Here is a 21894-nt window from a genome sequence, read left to right as displayed (position 1 = left end):
CATTTTTATTCATCACAGTCTACAAAGATTCTAATATTGAGCCATCTGAGGTGGCATATGCCTGGGGAGGCAGAAGCAGGCAGATCTCTGTGAGTTCAAGGTCAGCCTTGTCTACAAATTGAGTTCAGGACAGCCAGGACTACACAGAGAAACCCTGTCTTGGAAACAAACAAACAAACAAACAAACAAAACCAAAAAAAAAGAAAGAAAATCATTTAAAGATTCTAATATTGTACAACAGTTGCTCCTTAAATATTTGAGCATCTCCTAAATTCATTTCAAACTTTTCTAGGAAATATTTCTAGGGTAGAGAGTGAAATAAAACATTTACCAGGATAAGAAGTTTTCAGAATAAATCTGCCAGAAGTTCACAAAGGCACACAGCATATGAGAGACCTTGAGAAGTCCTGCAGTGAAGAACCCAGTCCTCTCTGTGCAGCCAATTCTTCTCCAACTTGAACATAATAATCCCTTTTATTTGGCATAAATTTCTTGTAAAGCAATGTTCTGTGATTTATTAACCAGTTTAAAAATTCAATCCTTCAAGTCAATGTCTCTCTATATAAATATTTTATTCACCTCTTCTCAGTATGAAAAAAAAAGTTAATGTGGAAACCAAAGGAGCCATTCTTAGTCTTGGTTTTCATGTTAACTAACAATATGATCAGGCCAAACCATTTCATAGGGTGAGACTCTTGCCAAAAAACAGAGAGAGAGAGAGAGAGAGAGAGAGAGACAGAGAGAGAGAGACAGAGACAGAGACAGAGACAGAGACAGAGACAGAGACAGAGACAGAGACAGACAGACAGACGGATAGACAGACAGACAGACAGACAGACAGGTGAATTTTGTCATGTGAGCATTAACAACCCTGCTCATGAAACTTTTGAATCTAAATTATTAGGCACTTTCCTTTCTCCTGTGATGTACAAGGTCACCAACCACATCTGAAAGGTCAGCTTAATATTGCTATATGAGAGGCTCTGTCACAGGAACCATATAAGCTAAGCAGTGTTGACTGCTAATCGGCCAGTCACTGTAGAAGGAATGCCTTCCATTGCCTTTCTCATCTCCCTTCTTGGCCTTTCTTGGAGCCTTCCTCCATATCTCAAGTGGAAGTAACAACATCCAAAGAACTTTAGCTGGCATTCCCTGTTAAATCTTTTCTTTCTCATCTATCTCTGTCTAGATCCAAAGCTAGAGCTCATGCAGAGAAGAGCTATAGCCTAGTAACATTGTAGCAGGTGTCGGGAAATCCCTAGTCCCTCAGCCATTTGTAGACAGAGCCATCATAGACCCCCCTAAACCACTAGAAGACAAAATTTCACATGAGAGAAAAATAATTTTCTACCTCGTTTTCATCTTTTCCCCGAAAGTGTGCTTTCTGTTGTTCTCAGCTAAATCAAATTCTAAGATAAAATCTTAATTTGCAACATGTGACCACAAATGAGATAGCAGGTGTCACTGGAGGACAGCGAAGATGATGGCATAGATGGGTACCTTCACTTTTTAAAAATAATATTTGACATATTTTATTTTCAATAACAAACAGCTGCTTTAATGTCTGCCTACAGCTGCTAGTGGGTGAGAAGACACCCTTGACCCTAACAAGGAAAAATCATGTAAGCCTTATATACAAGAAAATTTAGAGCTCTTTTAAAGTGTCCAAAGCTATTAATTAGTTTAACTGCGTAATTAAACTAAACTTGAGTTAACATATCTGAACAAGGAACTAAAATATTCAAAAGTTTTTCTGATTCAAAAAATTAAATGTTTTAGTTATGAAAAAGCTCTATCAATATACACAAACTATATACTTCAGACAGTCACAAAAGTATGAGCAGAAGGCTTATCAAAAGACATTTAATACATTGGTTTTCAACAAGCCCTTGGTGGTCCACATCTACAAAGAAATCCAGCCCAACCCCCCCTACAAACCCCACCCCACAGGGGGGAAAAAGCATACTTAACTAGAATTTTTAGCAAGTAAGGTTTCAGAATTTGGGTTTTGATTTTTTTGTTGTTGTTTGTTTTTGTTTTGTTTTGTTTCATTTTTAAAAGCCCCCGGGTAAGTTATTTACAGTTTAATTGCTACTGTCAACTGATGTGGACCTGGACCGAGATCAGGACCTCTGGCGATCCACAGCCACTGGAGAATTAGATCTACTTGAAGAACCACGTTTCTGGCTCTTCCCAGACATGGGTGACCTACTACCAGAACGGGACTCTTGATCGGCTGTAAGACTTGCTCCTACGGGAACGAGACGGCTACAGGACCTAGAGGAACTCCTCCTGGTCCGAGATCGTGGCCTGCTTCTAGACCTGTGCCTTTTGCTACCTTCAATTAATTTGATTTTTCTCATATTAATTTCCTTTCCAGAAAAATTTTTCAATAGCATTCTTCAAGTCACCCAAAGAGGCTACCCCTTCATTTAGTTTAGGTCGATGTGCATCCGCAAAGGCTGCTTCCCCAGCTTGTCTCATGAAATCTTTGAGGTCCTGCCAACTGACTCTTGAGGATAAATTCTCAACTCTAAGTCGATTTTCTGTTCTTACAGGCGGGGCATTTTGTCTATCATTCCGAGGTCTGTGACTACTAAAACAGTCAGAGTACTGTTCTCTCCCTCATCCACCCCGAGATCGAGACTGAGCATGTTCAATGGTAACCCATTCACTGCAAAGTTCTTTTTCCATCAAGTTCATAAACAGCATCATCTGCCTCCTTTGGGTCCTCAAAATCCACAAAGCCAAAAACCTAGAAGAATCTTCGCACATCTTTCTCTCTCACTGCTGCCTTTGGTCTCCCAATGAATACTGGACAACCACTCACGATGCCCAGCTAGTGCTTCCGGATAGGGTCTTTGGCAGCTGAGACCTGAAGAGGTCTGCATCCCTACAGACCTGAACTCAACTCCAGGTATCATTGTTTGAAGGGGGGGAGTGATTGTTTTAATTTTTTGAATGACTTTTTAAAAGATTTATTTAATTTATTATGCATACAGTGCTCTGCCTGCCAGTATGGCTACAGGCCAGAAGAGGGCATCAGCTCACATTGTAGTTGGCTGTGAGCTACCATGTGGTTTCTAGGAATAGAACTCAGGACCTCTGGAGAAGTAGTCAGTGCTTGTAACCTCTGAGCCATCTCTCCAGGGTCTTCTGTTGCCCAGGCTGGCCTTGAATTTCTAATTATCCTTCCTCCCTCACTCAAAAAACAAAAAACAAAAAAAAAGTATACCTATTTTATGCTTCCCCTTGATTTACCTTAGGAGGCTACAGGTTGACCAAGAATAACAACACTCAGGGAGAAAAAATAAGAATGTTCTATTTCTATGATTTCTGGCTGTGAATGCGATCAACTGACCCTACACTCAATTAGACTCCAAGCTGAGTTGGAAAACAGCTACAACTAACTTTCCAGTTCAAATGGGGGACATGACACTCTTAAACCACATTATAATGGTTTTTTTCCAGATTCATAGAGTCCTCTTCCTCTTAAACTCGTTATGCTTATTTTTAAAGAAAGGTTATTTTTAACGAATATAGCTATTGCGGGAAATACTGCTATTGATGTGAGACAGCAAATGTTCTTTCTTTCTGAAATCTGGAAACTTGCTGGCTTGCACTCAGTGATAGACAGGTTTCAAGTACACAGATTTAACAAGAAATAGCAGATGCTCTACCACCTGAAAGTCACAAAACCTCTGGTAGAGACCGAGTGTTGTCCTCACCTTAGCCCACTGCTTCAAAGGGCCTCCACCAAAAGCATCCTAAAAATGAGAGGGAGGAGTAGGGCAACACACAGGTCAAAACATAATCCTCAGACTTATAATCTTGTCTAGATGCTGGGCATGGTGGTGCACCTTTAATCCCAGCACGTGGGAGGCAGAGGTAGGCAGATCACTGTGACTTCAAGGCCACCCTGGTCTACAAAGCGAGTCCAGGACAGCCAAGGCTAACACAGAGAGACCCTGTCTCAAAAAAAAGAAAAAGAAAAGAAAAAAATCTTGTCTAGGTAAGGCCTTGGTTAAGGCACTGTCTGGAGACATGCTTTATTTGAGGGAGAGTTTTATGGTCAAAGTAATGATAAGCTAGCCAAAGGCTTCAGCAGACAAGACACATGCATGAAAAACAAGCATTCAAATATCTGCTGTCTACCCTATGAGTATATACAAGGGGAGGTAATCCCCCTCAGGAACAGTCATAGGGGAGGGGAATAAGGGGAAAATGGGAGGATACAAGGGATGGGATAACCATTGAGATGTAACAAGAATAAATTAATAAAAAAAAATGCCAGTGGAAAAAAAACCAAATATCTGCTGTCAACAAGGTTAAAACAAGGGGATACAACTCCATTCATGTTAGCATGGTCAAACTCAGAACCACTAACATCACCAAATTCTGGCCAGGACTTGGAGCCACAGACACTGTCCTCATTGCTGGTAGGAATGCCAAATCACACAGCCACTTAGGAAGAATATTAGGCAATAGCATAGTAAACCCTCACCATTTGGTCCAACGACCATACTCCGTATTCGAGAGTCCAAGATCTGACTGCCCCAAAACGAAACAAAACAAAACAAAACCCCTGCTCAAAGGTGCTTACAACAACTTTATTCATAATTGCCAAAAGTCAGATGCAAATGATAAGGTAGGATGGATTCTGGCATTGTACCCATATTAAGAGGTTGGTTCCTTAAGAAATGGTAAGATAGCCCCATAAACAGGTTAATGCCTTGTTGCACAGTCATAAATTCCCTATAATAGGCCAAACTGACTCTTCAACCTGTGCTTTTGTCATAGTGAGAAGTTCCTTGCTGGATGTCACCTTAAAGTCAGGTTTTCCAGAATCATGCTCTATGCATTATGAACTACATAGCCCCTGGTATCCTGTGACAGCAAGACAAAAGAGAGTAGGATATGCAAAAGCCATAATCCTGAAAAAATGGCCCACACACCACCACCACCATAACCACCACCACCACCAGAATCACCACCACCACCACCACCACCACCACCACCAGAATCACCACTACCACCACCATCACCACCACCACCACCACCACCACCACCACCACCACCACCATCACCTCTATCAACACTATCACCACTACCATCACCACCACCACCACCACCACCACCACCACCACCACCAAAATCACCACCACTGTCACCACCACCACCACCATCACCTCTATCAACACTATCACCACTACCATCACCACCACCACTACCACCACCATCACCACCACCAGAACCACTACCACCACCATCACCACCACTACCACCACCATCACCACCACAACCACCACCACCAGAACCTCCACCACCACCATCACCACCACCATCACCACCACCATCACCACCACCACTACCACCACCATCACCACCACAACCACCACCACCAGAACCTCCACCACCACCATCACCACCACCATCATCACCATCATCACCACCACCACCACCATCACCCTCTCCCTGATCTATGAAAATCAACCATCAGCAAATAAGAATTCTCAGAACCCTTAGAAAAAGGAAATACTTGGAATCAGGATGCAGGAAAAGCTACTTTGGTCGGAGGTAGGGAGTTCTGCAGCTCTTCCAACAGACCCTCAGAAGCCCAAACTCAGGGTCTATGAATACAAATATGACCCTTTGGGCTTTTCCTCCCCTGGGAAAGGTAGAGGCATAAATATTCAAAAGCAATAATCTTTTTAAACCTTCCTTTTAAAATAAGCACAAATATGTTTAGAGGAAGAAGAATGCTCTGGTAAGGACTTCATGGGTCTGAAAGAACCATTGTGGTATGGTTGAGAGCACCATGGCCCCCGTAGGCTCATATATTTCAACACTTGGTCCCCAGGTAGTTGTAGCTGTCTGTGGGAGTGGAGCCCAGGTGAAGGAAGTGAGTTTCTGAGGATTAGGTCTTACAAGTTATCGCTGGCCTGAGTTCTCCCGGCGTCATGAATGCCTCTGCAGTGTAACTAGCCATGTCACAGTCCCACTGCCCAGATCTGGAGTCACTCCTACCCACCACCACTGCCAGATGATTTCCCCAATAAATCTGCCTCTGCTCTGGGTTCTGTTGTTACCGCATTCTCCCTACGAAGGTGTGAAAGCACTTATACCTCCAAGACAGGGGTCAATGTGCTTTCTGCACGCTGCACTACACAAACAACTGCATGAACCTCAAACGCCCCTGGCTCTATTCTTACATCCTAGTATTTCACATGTAAGCTTAAAGCAATAGCGAGTACAATATCACACAACATCTTTGCTCATGTTTTCCTAAATCTGAACACTCCCTAAGGACAGTTTGTTTTTGTCACAAACTTCAATGCTTTGATCCATAATTAGTGTAAAACCTTGGAGCATGGTCCAGTGCTCAAAGGCATGTCTTGTGTCCCTCAAAATATACTCTATGGGTGAATCCTTAAAGGGCATTGGTATCTTTACACTTCAAAGTTAACTTCAGAGACTGGAGGGGTGGCTCAAACAGTAAAGAGCTTGCTGGGCAACCATGAGGACCTGAGTTCAATCCCCGGAACTCATATGGGAAACGCACTTGTGATTCCAATGCTTGGAGACAGCAGACAGGCCGAGTTCTGAGGCATGCTGGCCAATGAGAGACTCTGCCTCAAAACACAAGGTAGACAGCACCTGATGAGTAATGCCTGAGGTTGGCCTTCAGCCTCCATATGAATATACATGTGCACCCACATGAACACACAAACACATAGTATAAAAAAACTTAAGTTCAATATGTGGGGGAAAGGGCGAAACAAGAAGATGGGAGAACACAGCTATAAGAGATAATGTTCTCTGAGTGTAGAAAAGTCACCTTGCCTGGCCACATCTATAGGCCTCTGGAGCAAGGGCTATGGAAGAATGGGGGTGGTAGAGAATGAGAGAGGACTTTGCCTGAAGTCTTCTATATATGGCTTCAGAGTTAATTGAAATGGAAATTTTCAGATTAAAAATCCCCTGAGTATCTTTTTTAGAAAAGAGAACAGGCACTAAGAATGCATAAATCATCTTTCCCTTGCAAAGCAAATCAGAATTGGAGCATTTTTAAACTGAAAAAATAGAAGGACAGGTTTCAACCTTCCAGAAGAATAAGGGATGCTAAATATGAAAATAGGGCTTGGGTATTAATCATGTTATTAACATTTTAGAATGCTGTTCTGAGCACACGCCACAGCAAATCATAATGCTGTGATGTTCCTGTAGTTAACCGCTCACTGCTTCTATAAGTCTTCTTGATCTCAGGGCACATTCATGGAAATGGGGGACACAGTGATTCTTCTCCCCTTACGGTACCCACAAGCAGTTGTCAGGCATCCCCAAGACCACCTGACTGACATTTGTGGTTCTCTTTGTTTTTCTTTTTATCCCACCTCTATAATCTATTTTACAACAAAAATCTCAATAGGAAGTAAGTATGGACCCTTCAGAGAATCCATGCACTTTCTCCTAAATGCATGGCCAGGGTGCAATCATTTCCCATCTTTTCACATGAATTCACTGCATAATAGCCTTGCTTGTTGGAGATGATCAAATACAGTCTGCTAACCAGCTGCTAATATTTAGTTTCCAGGACTATAAAATTAAAGTCTAACTATAGATTTCCCTTTATTTTTATTTTATAGGGTGTTTGACCTAGAGTATCTGCAGAGTATGTGCACATGTATGTGGGTACAGTGCCCATGGGAGCCAGAAAAGGGCATGAGATCCCCTGGACAGGAGTTACAGATGGTTGTGAGCCTCTGTGCGGGAGGTGACTATCAAACCTGGGTCCTCTGGACAGGCAAGAAGTGCCTGTAACCACTGACCCATCTCTCCAGCCCTGGAATCTAGCTTGTAAATCTTGCAATGCAAATCAAATAAAAGTGCATTAACATGCTATTTCCTTCTAATGTATAAGTCTTCCACTTTGTGAAGAGTCAGTGAGACCAAGAAAGGCATCATGCCTACTGCCTACCCCTGCAGCCTCTCACTACCTCAGTTTTCTATTCTATAATGTTAGGAATATAGTCAAAGAGATGATGTCATGGATAAGAGCACTTCCTGCTCTTGCAGAGGACTTGGTTTTGTTTTCTGAAATCCATGGGCATCAGGCATGTAGGTATACATACACACAGTACACACACACATGCACACACACACACACACACACACACACACGTCACTCATACATAGCAAAATAAAAAAATTTAAAAAGAATATGCTTGATCTAGAAACAAAAAGACTGCATTTAATCTTGTCTGTCACCTATGAGGTATGTGATTTTGAGAAAAGGTGTTTTGGTTTTGGTTTTGGTTTTGGTTTTGCTTTGGTTTTGCTTTGGTTGCGGAGGGGTGTTGGATTTATTTATTTATTTATTTATTTATTTATTGTTTTTGGTGCTTTTGTTTTTTGGTTTGGGTTTTTTGTTTTGTTTTGTTTTTTGATGGGGGCAGAAGTTTCAAAACAAGGCTTCTCTGTGTAATAGCCCTGGCTATCCTGGACTCAATATGTAGACCATGCTGGTCTAGAACTCATGAAGATCTGAGACACGGCACCAAATGTTGGTGTGGGTGTGGGTGGCCTGCCTTCTGGTACTCAGGTGGAAGGCTGTCCACAACTCTGAAAGATGGAAAGGGGTCCCAGCCCTGAGGTGGGACAGTGTCCCAAGGGTATCCTGAGGCATGGGAGCCCAGGAACCTCACAGCTCTGAGCGGAGGCCTCCTCAACACAGACAATACAGCTCCCAGGGAAGGGTTGCCACTAAGCCCTGAGGAGCTGAGGAGCCGTGGAGCCTGAGCCCCACTCCTTCTTTGTTTCTTCTCTTCCTCTTCCTCTTTCTCTTCTTCTTCTTCATCCTGGTGAAAGAGTGACAGCAGACAGTAAATCTCTTCAAAGAGATCTATTGGAAGGATGAATCCAGGAGTGGCTGCCTCTGCTCTTGGAAGGAGAAAGCAGAGAACTGGGAAGACACAGCTTTTATATAGGGTTTCTTAGGGGGCGGAGCTTTCTGGAGCAGGGATTTCCAGAGCGTAGATTGGAGTGATTTCAAACCTGAGCTGAGGGATGCTCATGAATTCGTGGGGTTTTTGGCCAGACTTCTCATCCCAAATTAGCATATTCTAGGATGAGTCTTACTGCGGGGCTGGGGAGGGCAGTTACAGAGGCCTGGGGTTGGGGGTTGGGGGGCGCTGCTGGCGCTTTCTCAGGCAGAGGTCTGGCCTCTTTTCTGCCTTGAGGGGTAAAGTTTACAATGTGTCCAAAATTTACGAAGAGTCCCTTGTGAAGGCAGCAGGCTGAAGCAGGAAAGGTTGTCATCATCATGGACAGCTCCCATGACGGCAGCAGCAGGTTTCCTGAGCCTAGAAAGGTGTGTGGTTTTCATAGAGCAGTCAGTTGAAGCAGTAATAGTCACCATGGACAGCTCCTGCTGAGGTGTTGCCAGGAGCCCCTGCCATTTTGTTTCCCTTCTGCACAGCCCCAGAGTAGGAAGGAGGGTCTGCCTGCACTAAGGCAGGAAGGGGGACTGGCAGTAAACCACTTAAAATCGTAGTGGCTCATTTCTCAAGGGTTAGACATGGCTCTTGGGGGTGGTGATACAGTGGGAAGAAGGACTGGAGGGGGGCAGTGGGTGCCCCACAGTTTGAGAAAGGTGGGGTTTCACAGGGTTGCAGGGGAGGTTTTAGTGGCTAGCTAGCGGAAGGCCACCACAGCTTGGAGGCAGGCTGCTGCGGCTGGGGGATGGACTACCATGGCTTTGGGGGCAGACTACTATTGCTGCTTGAGCTAAGGCTGAGGCTTGAAGCAGGGCACCACGGCTTTCAGTCTAGTTTGTCTCCACCGAGGTGGCAACAGACTTTATCTGGCTGTGGCCATGTGGGCAGCAGCGGCCACAGCAGTGGCAGAATCCCTACACTGCCTGCCTCTGCCTCCCGAGTGCAGGGATTAGTGTGTGTGCCACCAAGCCCTGTTCAAGAAAGGGTTTTTCAAAACTTCAGTTCCTTCATTGATGATCCTATCTCGAAATCTCCCTGGAGCTTCAGATCTATAAATCTATAAATCTTTTTGGCACTTCTACCTTAATAGCTCCCAAAGTGTTAGCGAAAAGCTGGAGCTTCTAATCCTGCTCTTTGCTCACAGAGCCCACAGTGAGGGTTCTCACACAGGTAAACATGACACTCTCCTTTATAGCTGGCGTCTAACTGTTTTGTCACAAGCACAGCCAACAAAACCATGCACTGCTGGCAGGAAAGATCAGTGTCTCTCATTGCTCTGGTAGCTGTTAGGCTTCCAAATGTGAAAACAGCAGTAAAACTGCTGTCCTAGGCAAATAAATAAATAAATAAATAAATAAATAAATAAATAAATATTTCCACCCAAAGTGTTTTCCAGGGCACCTGTGTAGCTGTGCTCTGCATTAGACATGGTTGTTCATGGCTATAAGAGACTCAGCTCTGCCATTGCATAGTTTCCTCTTTCTTTCTTTTTTTTCTTTCTTTTCTGTGAGGGAATCAAGCTACTTATCTGCTTACTCAACATTGGTGATGTTCCCCCCATCACTACCATCAGAGCTTCTTTCTCTGGCTATTGCTTTTGTTATTATTTGCCTGGACCAATTTCCTGTTCCTCTCGTTACCTTTTCCACCAAAATGCTCCCTTTGGGGTACCTTTCATTTTGTGTCTTGACAGATTGCTTGCTTTTTTCTAAGAAATGTGTGTAATATAGGTTTTTAATATTTTATATATGTATATTATTTTAAAATATTATACTTACATTATTTTATACATGTATTATTTGTATAAAAATTTATACAATATAAAATATGTATAGGGAACTTGTATGATAGCAATGAAATATATAAATTAGACCATTTTTTAAAATTAATTTTTTATATTTTACATATACATTTATATTGTTTATCCATATATAAAATAAACTATATAGAGCAAGAAGAACCATAAAAAATCAGAAATTATATTAATGTTACATTCATAGTGTTTTGACTATTTGTATTTGGGAACCTTGAGGAAAACATCTCACCTATCTTGGGGAGTCTAAACTTCTGAATGTAAATCATTATCTATCATATCTCATTTCTATCAGCTTAAAACATCTATCTAGACCTAAAAATATCTTAACCCCTAAACAACTAAGCTTAATTGTGAAACTGACCTATTTGGTCTTCAACCCCATCAGAGACTTGAGAAGGAATAAAATTGATTACCTGAATAAATAGGAAATGCAGGTTAGCAGCTTCCAAATTGAGAAAAAGTGACAGAGACAGTTTGCTGCCTGAACAGTCACCCCAAACTCTCTATAATGTTGGAGCATCATCTTTAGCCTTCTTGCCCAATATATCTGACAGACATATTTGTGAGGCAGGAACTATTGAGAACTTGATTACCCTGTCTTGGCAGAGTTTGTTGGTCAATTCTACCTGCATTCAAGCTTGTCTATTTTTAGGCAGAATTCTGTCAGTGATTGAAATGAGGACATTTTGCCCAGTGGCTGGTTTGCCACATTTGAAGCCATCTCAATAAGGAGATTCTTTGATGTTCATCATCTTCTGTGAGGTTGGCTGGGTGTTGCCAGGAGTTAACTTGCCTTATTGTCAAAGAATCCTTAAAACAATAAAAACATCTTTAAATGCCATAAAGTTAGGCCAATTGTTTTAGATTCACACAATATCACCTCATTTTAATAAAAAGGATTACACACAGAAATTATGTGGCAGAGTTGTAGGATTTTAGCCTTGAGAGAGTATGCACTTTTCTAGTTTTATTAATTTATACTCACTGACCCATTCAATTATTCAACAAATGTTTGTTGGTGCCTGCCCTTTTTAAGATAAAAGTTCCCCGGTAAAACTTCTAGTCAAGTGGAAAAGCAGGCAATGCTGAAATTCACAAAACAAACGAAAAGCTGTGGTTTCCTGCTAGGATTGTGCATTGTAAGCAGTGACGTCAGGTGAGGCGAGAGAACGAGACTCTGAGTGGGTGAGGACTCAGGTGAGGTCTGATGGAGGGACGGACACTGGTAGGCATTGTGAACAACTGGTCGATAAAGCGACCCCAGGCCCTGTGGACTGAGGAGCACAGCACAGTGAAGGGACTGAGAGACCTGTTCAAGATCAGGGGGCCTGGCCAGATTTCTGAATGCACCAAGGCACTGAAGACTTTAGAGAGGCAGTGATAATGCAATAGGGGTTGCATTTCAGAAAGATGAGTTACATTAAATGGGTGAGTGATGCAGTTCTCAGAGTAGTCCTGGTGGGTGTGGAGGTGGCACGGATGTCAGGGCTGGTGGCACAGGTGGATCAAAATCTATGTAGCTTCAAGGTCACATTACCTGTAAAAATGTTTCAGCAAAGGAAACAGGAAAAATATAAATTGCTTCTACTATCCAGATGATGGTCTGATAAGTTTCTGTGTTTAGTCTTCAAATCCTGTGTATTTTTCAGCTTAGAAAAAAAAAATCAAGAAAATATGGACATCAAAGCAGATTTCTGAAGTAAAACACTGCTTCTTTCTTCAAGTGACCCATGAAATGTGTGGTGATTATAGAAAATACATAGGTTAAGTCTAAAACATCTGTGGAGGCTACAAATAAAATAATGGGAACACTGGCCACGCACAATAACACAGAGCGATATAGGCTATGTAACCCGTTACCTAGAAATCTAGATTTTTACAACCTGTTCATATTGACAGTGAGACGAGAAAAGGCTATTTATATTAACATAAAAACAGGTACTATGATGAAATTATTTTAATGATCATTAGAATATACTAAACGGACTGAGGGATGTTGCCTTCATCAGACAAGTCTCAAATAATGTTGAGAAACAGACAACATCCCTATCAGTTACTGTTTCATGCTTTCAGAACAATGCATAAATCTTCTAACTTCTGTAAAAGCATTTTCTCCTCAAAGGTAAATATTATACTGAGTACCTGTCTCTCAACCCCACACTTTCATCATCGGCACTAAGAAGTGTACAGGGACACAAGCCCAGCTGAGGATGGATTTCACATTATGTGGTCATGGTTCCCTGAACTACCGTGTGTAAGTTTAGAAATGAATGGTTCTGTACAAGGTGAGCACTGCAGGGCTGTTCTGCTTGTTGTTTTTTTTTTTTATGTTGTTTTGTTTTTTCTTTTTGACTTTTTCCTTCGAATCACACTAACAAGAACACTAAACAACAATTGACGGGAGAAACTGAGACTATTGTCCTCCACATTTTTAATTTTTCCAAAAAGTAAAATAGTTGCTGTATACTTGGCACCTTCTAAAGTAGCCAAAGGGTATATAAATGTAATTCTTTGCTGGGTTTTTTTAATTCTTCTCTCAGATCCAGTGGTGTGCACGTTCAAGTTCAGTTTGTCTACACATGATCCATTTCTACTTAAATTTCTGAGACCCCAATCCAAGCTGAATTTTCCAGCCACTGAGAAGCCTCTTACCATCTGACTTCAAAGAGAAACGTGTCTTCCCCAGTGGTGCTGGCACAGGTCAGAAGGGCTCTCGCCTCAAAGTGCAGCAGGTTCTCCACCATCTTTCTGAGTTTCTTTAGAGCTAGCAAACATCTAGTGAGTAAAGCCCGTCTCCTCCCAGTATACAATCATCCGAAGCAAACACAAAACAGAGAAGCCAGGGGAAGAAGGGAGGGTTTATTTTTTTAATTATTTATTTATTATTATGTATACAGAGTTCTGCCTGAATGTACACTTGCAGGCCAGAAGAGTATCAGATCACAATCATAGATGGTTGTGAGCCACCATGTGGTTGCTGGGAATTGAACTCATGACCTCTGGAAGAGCAGTCAGTGCTCTTAACCACTGAGCCATCTCTCCAGCCCCGAAGGGAGGGTTTAAACACACAAAAAAGTCCACCCTTAGGGAAGGAGAATGGGGTGAAAGCGGGAGGGAGGGAGGAATGGGAGGATGTACGGGATGGGCTAGCAATTGAAATGTAATATGAATGATTTTATTTTTCAATTAAAAAATGTAAAAAAGAAAAAAAGTTCACCCCTCACAGCAAGCAAAGGCGAGCAGAGCAGCCCGTCGATTTTAGGAAACCACGGACAGCTGTCACCCACAGGTGGGGTGGGGATAACTCAGGGCCTCTGAGTGATGCTGGCTGGGAGGGCCTCCTCCCAGTGGTCTCCTCATTCACCTCCCTTATCTCCCACCATGGCAAGTGCACTCCAAGGCAGAGGCTCTTGCCCTTCCTAATGCTGCGACCCTTTAACACAGTTCCTCATGCTGTGGTGACCCCCAACCATCAAATTATTTTTGTTGCTACTTCATAACTGTAACTTTGCTAATGTTATGAATTACAATATAAATATCTGTGTTTTCTGATGGTCTTCAGTGATGCCTGCCAAAGGGGCATTTGATCCCTAAAGGGATCGCCACCCACAGGTTAAGAACCACTGCTCTAGGGCAACACATTACAGAAGTAAGCCCAGTGCAGGCCCTTCCTAGCACCTGGCACCCTTTACAGTCTGCCAGGTTGCTACTTCCATGTAGGAATACGTAAGGGCAACAGAGTTACAAAAAAATAAATCACTGGTCAGTTTGATGTGTTTTTCTTTTCTTTCTTTCTTTCACTTCCCTGTTTAATTTGGAGGAGGTGGTGGAGGTAATAAGTGAACATTCCTGATAAATAGGATTTACATGTTTTTGGCCTGAGTTCCTTAATTTTTCTGCATGGAAGTCAGGCGCAAGTTTCATCAGAAACCTTCACATAGGTGCAGGCGATCAGCTCTTGCCTCTTCGCGCAATAGGAGATGTAACTAGGTGTCACTGGCTTTGTAGCAGAGTGAAAGAGAAAGAGATGCAAAGTCCTAGTTGTCAACTGAGGACTGAGGGTTAGCGTTGTCCCAACACCTGAATTTCTAAGGAAGTGCAGAAACAGTTCTGCAGTCTTTTACTGTCTCTCACTAGATGCCTGAAGCATCAACTATCCTAATAAGCCCTGTACGTGCTCTGTGTAAGACTTGCTGAGTCATCCATGAGTGCCCCCACTCAGTCTTTCATATAACCCGCTGCCCTTCATCATCCAAGGAAACAGTGGTTTAAAGATCTTATGTGATAATGTGGCTAAGGATTCATAAGGCCAGTCATGATGTCTGGGTCCAGATGCCCACATTTAACCATGAAGAAGGCTAAGAATGTCATTTTTGAGACAACCAGATAAAAATCAAATGACCAAAGTGAATGAAATGGATTCGATCTCTTTTCTAAGCCAACCATCAAAAGTGTGCTACCCCTCTTTCTTACATGGACACATGTCCTCAGAACCCTCCAGTATCCCATAGAGAAGATGCCAGCCCTTCTGTGAAGACATTCTAGCTTCTTAAAAAGTTTAGATTTATTTATGTTATTTTTATCTGTTTGACCACTTGCACGCACGCATGTGTGTGCACCCACAGAGGTCAGAAGAAGGCATTGGATCCTGCGGGACAGGAGTTACAGATGGTTGTGAGCCACATGTGGGTGCTTGGAATCAAACTCAGATCCTATGCAAGAGCAGATGCCGTGACCCACTGAACCAACTCTCCAGCCACCATGCTAATTTTTTTTTTTAGCTTTTTTCTAAAATTCAGATTTAAGGCACATCTTTCAAACTTGAAAAATAACCAGCACACATTTTCTCCAAAGGATTTTTATAAAATTTGCAATGTTAATGTTAGAACAGAGTCTAGTAAATGAGTTAATGAATCCAACTTCCTGCCATGGACACCCAGGCTATGTGGGAACATTATTAGACATCCTGTACTTGTTCCCTCTAGCGACATACAACCATCACTGCTACTAGAAGATTCAAGAATTATGGAGGAATTCCTTACGTTGAGTCTAATGCATTTTGTTGGGGCTCTCATCTTCGCATCCTGGTTTTACTATTGTGCGACACCAGCTTTTCTCCCCTTTCCATCTGACCAATTAAATCTCCATCATTCTTCATCCTTTCAATGACCCTGCACAGTGCTTAGTGTTCACTTTCCCTTTTTATATACCATCTCTCCATCCATTGGTGACCATCCTAAGATACAGCACATATTGATAAATATCCCACATATAGTTGAAACAGCATGAAATAAAACAAATTTTAAATTGTCCACGTTCTGTCCTTTGTTCTTAGCACCTAGGAGAATGACGTCATTAAATAAGGTGCCAGGTCAACATTAGTACAGCTCATATTATCCCTCAGATTGACGACTGCTTTCTTTCTTAGTACATATGTGTGCACGTGCGCATACCATGCAGGCACAGTGTGTAGGCCTGGGGAGGACACTGGCTGTCCTGCTCTATTACTCTTTTGCCTTATTCCACTGACATAAGAATCTCTCACTGAATCCAAAGTTCACCATTCCCACTAGGCTGGCTGCATGGCAAGCCCCTAGAGTCTCCCTTCGCCGTACTGTGGGGTTCAATGCCCGCATAGCCATGGCTGGCTCTTTAAATGTGAGGTCTAGGGATTTCAACTCATTTCACCATGCTTCTGTAGCAAGTGCTCTTGCCCACCAAGACATCTCCCAGCCCATGATTGTCTATATTCTGTGTCTGAAATTTTTCTAAAAATCAACATCCTTGAAGCTAATAAGATATTCAGTGGAGAAATAACAGGCTTTCCACTAAATTTGGAAGCAGCAGAAGAGCTCCCCTTCATTACTTCTTTTTGACAGTGCACAGGAGCCCTGGGATGAGACATGAGGCAAGCTACAGAAATAAGAAAAACTATTTATTCTTTACACACCATAACTATGAATATAGTAATTTGGGAAGAATCCATATCTCTAATTAATAAGCAGCTAGAAAAAGGTTACTTAGTATAATGTCATTAAGGACTCCACTGCTCATATTTTGATTGCTTTATTATTTTATGTGTATGAATGTTTTACCTGCGTGATTGTCTGTCTTCATACCATCTGCAGTGCCCAGAAGATGCCATTGGCTCCAAGGGAGCAGGAGTTATAGATGGCTATCACTACCAAGTGGGTGCTAGGAATTGAGTCCTGGTCTTCTGGAAGAGCATCCAGAACTATAAACTACAAACCATCTCTCCAGCCCTTAACTTTACTTCTATACACTAACAACAAACACCATAATAGAAAAGTTCTTATTGTATAATTATAGTCTCATGAAAATCAAAGCACAGGAGGATAATCTAATGAATAAACACTCACCTGAAATAAATCAATGAAGCACTATTTAAACACAATTTGTCAGTAGCCAGCTGGTCTAAAGAATTAATCCACATTGCAAAATTTATTTTTACTCTTACAGACACAGTTGAAAGGAAGAAGTCAAGCCTGGAATGGGAGCCCACACTTGTATTCCCAGGACATAGAAAGCTTGGGCAAGAGGATTGGTGTGAATTCAAAGCCAGAACGGCTACATGGAGAATACCAGACTAGCTGGGGAACTTATTAAGATACATACTTATTAGTATTATATAATAGATCACATCACCAACAAAAGAAGAAAACATATTTCTAAGCCAAGTCTATGCTGTCTGGCTATCACTGTGAAGCAGCAGCAGCAATACAGATCTTGCTAGTGGCCTCTAGGTGTGTGAAATAAAAGCTAAGCAGCCAAAGTAACTAGATAATAAGCAAGTTCAGCGTCAGAATACATTGGTGCTTTCTTTTCCATTGCGTCTTGTTTGATCCTTAAATTGGTGAACGATTACCCTGACTAATTACAAATTACCTGGTGGCACCTCACCTTACCTTTGCTTTTCCCAACTTCTTACTTGTCTCTTTCTTGCCTCAACAGACAACTCTTCTGCCTGCTCTCAATATGTGCTCCCGTCCTCTCTCTGGGTAAAACTGTCCTCACTGCTGCCCGTCCATTGAGTTTTTCCAAACCTATTTTCTACCCCCGACACACCCAGGGAGAAATAAGTGAATAACTTATGAACATATACACCACCACAGCATCTCCAGGTGATGGCGCCATCACAGACAACGCCTTCTGCATGCTCGCATTAATCCAAAAAGAGCTCTGTGGACTGGCATGGCGATCTGAGGAGCCTGATGGCATGTTTGTAAGTCGTAATTGACAAGGAGAAGTTACAGTTACTGAAATAGTTCATATTCCGCTTGATCTTTAAAAATCCATTTCCATGCCTGATATTTTACTAGCAGTGGGGAAAATAGAAGCATCTTCCTCTCAGAGGCTTAAAATACTTTTCTAAAGAGACAGCCCACTCGCAGAAGTATGAAGACACGATTGTGTCCACATGCAATTTTTTCTCCTCCTCTCTCCCTGTTTGTCCCACTTGTAACATCAGGAAACCTGACTGTGATTACTCAGGCGTGATACAGATGCTCAATTCCAGGTGGCCCGCTGGTTCTTCCCCTGGAAGAGTAGTCCAGAGAGATGGTGTAACAATACAACTGCTGTTCACATCAAGAAGGCGCTGCAAATTTTGCTGGGGAAAAAAATGGATATAGCCACCATACTTAATTCTAGAAAAATGTTAAATAATTTATCTGCACTTAAAATTGCACGTGGTTTTATAATATAGAGCTAGAAACACTATAAATAGTCAATGAAAATGGAAAATATAAAGCATTTAATCCTAAGACTCTAAAATGGGCATATATGGATAGACTGGGGTGTAAATTAAGTAACTGGATGATGTTCACCATTGGTCTAGGTGAAGGGGGTCTGTGACTATTTGTGGCAATATGAATAGCACAGCTGCCATCTCTACATCCTTACATTTCCTTTGCGTGTGACTCATGATTGTATAAGCTGTAAATAATAAACAGATGATGTACATTAGCAGCTAAATTTCAGTTGTTAAAAATGGAATTTTAATGAGATTACCTTAAGATATAACTTAACCCAATGGTTTGCTAAACAGAACATGCATGTATACCTCCAAAAATTTTTTATGTGAAATTCAAACTTAGCTAGAATTTAAGGCAACACATTCACCAGGGAGCTGAAAAGGGAAGCTGGTAGTTGTAGTGATGGGGCCATTTAAAAGCTAATGATCCACTTTATTCTCACCTTCATCCCAATAGAGAAAGAAGGGCGATGTTTTGATCTCTTTGTGTTTGAGAGAACATCTCACCAAAAGCAGCTCATCCTGAAATCCCAATGACTTAGATTCTTAGTGCGAGTAAGCATGGCTAGTTAAGACAAGGCTTCCTCCTACATAAATACAAACATGCAGTGCACCCCAGAGTTTTTAGGCAAAAATGAAAAATTGAACTGATTTTTTTTTTCACATGGAGAATAGCAGGTGCTGAAATTTGGTTTTGTGATAAAACTTCAAGTGAGAAAAATGAAGTTAAAACATAAACTATTTCTGTCACGTCAGTTTAAAAAAAAAAACCAGTGACTGTATGGAAGCCAGCTTTCGGCAGCTGCGCCTTTAGGATAGCAGAAGACGGAGTGGTCTGTCTTATGGGAATAACGTCAGAAGTTAATATACGTGTTAAATCTCATCAAATTCAAAAATCACTTCCTCAACAATCACCCTAGTAGCCTGGCCATCAGAATTTTTAATGAGGAGTCCTAGACAGATCCTCAAAAGTCCAGTGGACAACTAGAAGATCAGCCAGCTCAAGGTCTCATTTTATAACGTAAGTGGAGATGCTGACAGGCTGAGTTGCCCAAAGCCTTATCTCCTCCATAGTTTACATCTAGGAAGAATGATTGAGGCTGTTCAGCTTGTCACTCTCCTGACCATGCAGAAGGACGAGGAAGGCCCCAGGACTGCAAACACTGACCAGGACTAGACGTTTTCACAGTAAGTGAAAGACAAACACTAGGGCAACAGAAGTAATTTCTAACATTGTTTTTTTTTTCAACAAAATCTTTGATAAATACAAAGATTATAATAGATAAATATTCATTGGCTCTGGCTAAGGCTGTAAGTCAATTCAACTGCAAATGGAATGACGCTGACTTCCATGTTCCAAGTCTGTAACTTTTGCAGTGGCAGCCCTCCAGTCTGCATTCAAGACTATGTGTGGTGTGTGCGGACCTCAGTCCGAAACATCTCATCAAACAAACAAGCAAAAAAAAACCAGTCTCACATCCACTGTTTCTGCTTCCACAGACAAGAGATCTAAACATCTCACCAGGAAAAAAATTGGAAACATGAAATAGCAGATAGCAGCAACATATTATTATGTGGCCTTCTGTAGTAGTTGGCCTATATGTCAAAGGCTAGGCTCACTCCAAGAATCCAAAGAAATAAAGCCTGCACATAAAACCGTCATCTGCTATCAGATAAAGTGGGAAGGCTGCAACAGTTTAAAGAGTTTAGAAAAGGGTAACCAAGGACTTGTTTTTCTCCTGGCCCCAGAACGTTACAGACCAGAGGACAGCTGCTTCTCTTTCATCCATGATCACATTGTGTTGATACATTCAACAGGCGAAGGTGGCCCTGGGGAACCCTGGCAAACCCTGATGAACCCTGGCCCTACACTGGTTACCTCCAGTCCTTCTCCAAGTAAAGGGAGGCACCTGGTGGTGCAGAGCAATTCCCTTCAGTATGCTTGCTTTCCCTCTGAGCAAGATGGTTCGGAAAACATCTGGCTCCAAGAGGCAGTGGTTATTTTTAAAGTTCTTCCTCTGGAGACCAGCCCCTCTCCTGCCCTTTGCAGCCTGCAGTTGCTGCCAGGAGATAGAAGGCTGTGGGTGGAAGGTACTAGGTTTATTAGGCACAATCTGACAGCCAGGCCAGTGAAACAAGAAGCTTAGCTCCTGCACAGCTGCCTCTCACCTCTCCCCCACTCCACTCCAATGCCAGGGTGGGACAACTCTAATTTTCAGATTTCCTGAGCTCTCTCAGTCCTTCCTAATACAGCCTAAGAAACCAAGCTCTCCTGTAATTACACTCCAGGCAGCTTGCCTCAGAACGCATTCACACTATTTCTGGAATAGGGAATAATTGCTGTGAGTTTAAAACAATCCAGTGATTTTTTTTTGGCACAATAATTCTGCATGTTTGTGGGTACAAATATGATGTAAAGATTTAATCAGCATAATTACCAATGCATTGCCTCAACATTTATCATTTATTTGTGGTGGGAGAATTCTGAATATTTCCTAGCTCTTTTGAAATATATAATCTGGTAATGCTGAGTGTAGCTACTCTACCACACAACAGCACACCAGGGCTCATTCCTCGGGTGTGAATACAATCATGCATCCACTGACAGCTCTGCCAGGAGCATGAGCATCTGTAATCCCAGCATTCCCACAGATGGATGGGAGACAGAGGCAAGAGAATCCCCAGAACCTGCCAGCCGGTGAGCGAGGCATATGCAGCATCAAAACAGCAAAAGGAGCTTTGGGAAACAAAGTGGAAGGTGAGGACTGGCACCAAGGCTGTCCTCTGACCTCCAGAAGTGTGCTCTGGCAGTTGTGTTTTTCTCCTCCCAATGAAATCAGCCAGCTATGACCAACACACAGGCACACAGTACAGCAACCCAAGCACCCAACTCCTTTTAACCTCTTATCTCAAAACCATTAGCTTCTAAGGGAGTCTCTGAAGCCTTGTAAAGATATTTAAATACTTTATTTTTCACCTATATTTACTTGTATTTATGTGTGCACACCTGCTTATCTATATGTGTATCATGGGCACAAAGGTTCCTGCTGAAGATGATGTCAGGTCCCCTAAAACTGGAGCTACAAGTATCTGTAAACCTTCTGGTGGAAACCAAACCTCTATCCTCTGCAAGAGCAGCAACTGCCCTTAATACTGAGCCATCTCCAGCCCCCTGCCAAGACTTTTTTTTCCGAGACAGGGTTTTTCTGTGTAGCCTTGGCTGCCATGGTCTTGCTTTGTAGACTAGGCTGGCCTCAAACTCACAGTGATCCTCCTGCCTATGCCTCCGCAACTGCTGGGATTACAGG

General features: G+C 42.2%; 1 pseudogene across 1 annotated transcript in view; it reads right to left on the bottom strand.

Moving 5' to 3' along the window:
* Window positions 1–2067: 2067 nt before the first annotated feature.
* Window positions 2068–21894, bottom strand: part of LOC311604145 — a 63153-nt pseudogene continuing 43326 nt past the window's right edge. The window contains exons 3-4 of the transcript in view: window positions 3729–3767; window positions 2068–2839 (exon numbers count right to left, since the gene is read on the bottom strand). The product of the transcript in view is annotated as an uncharacterized misc_RNA (transcript). The remainder of the gene's footprint in view (window positions 2840–3728; window positions 3768–21894) is intronic.

Source organism: Acomys minous (genome assembly GCF_964271855.1).
Source record: "Acomys minous genome assembly, chromosome: 8".
NCBI classification, from domain to species: domain Eukaryota; kingdom Metazoa; phylum Chordata; class Mammalia; order Rodentia; family Muridae; genus Acomys; species Acomys minous.
This window is presented reverse-complemented; position numbering and strand designations above follow the sequence as displayed.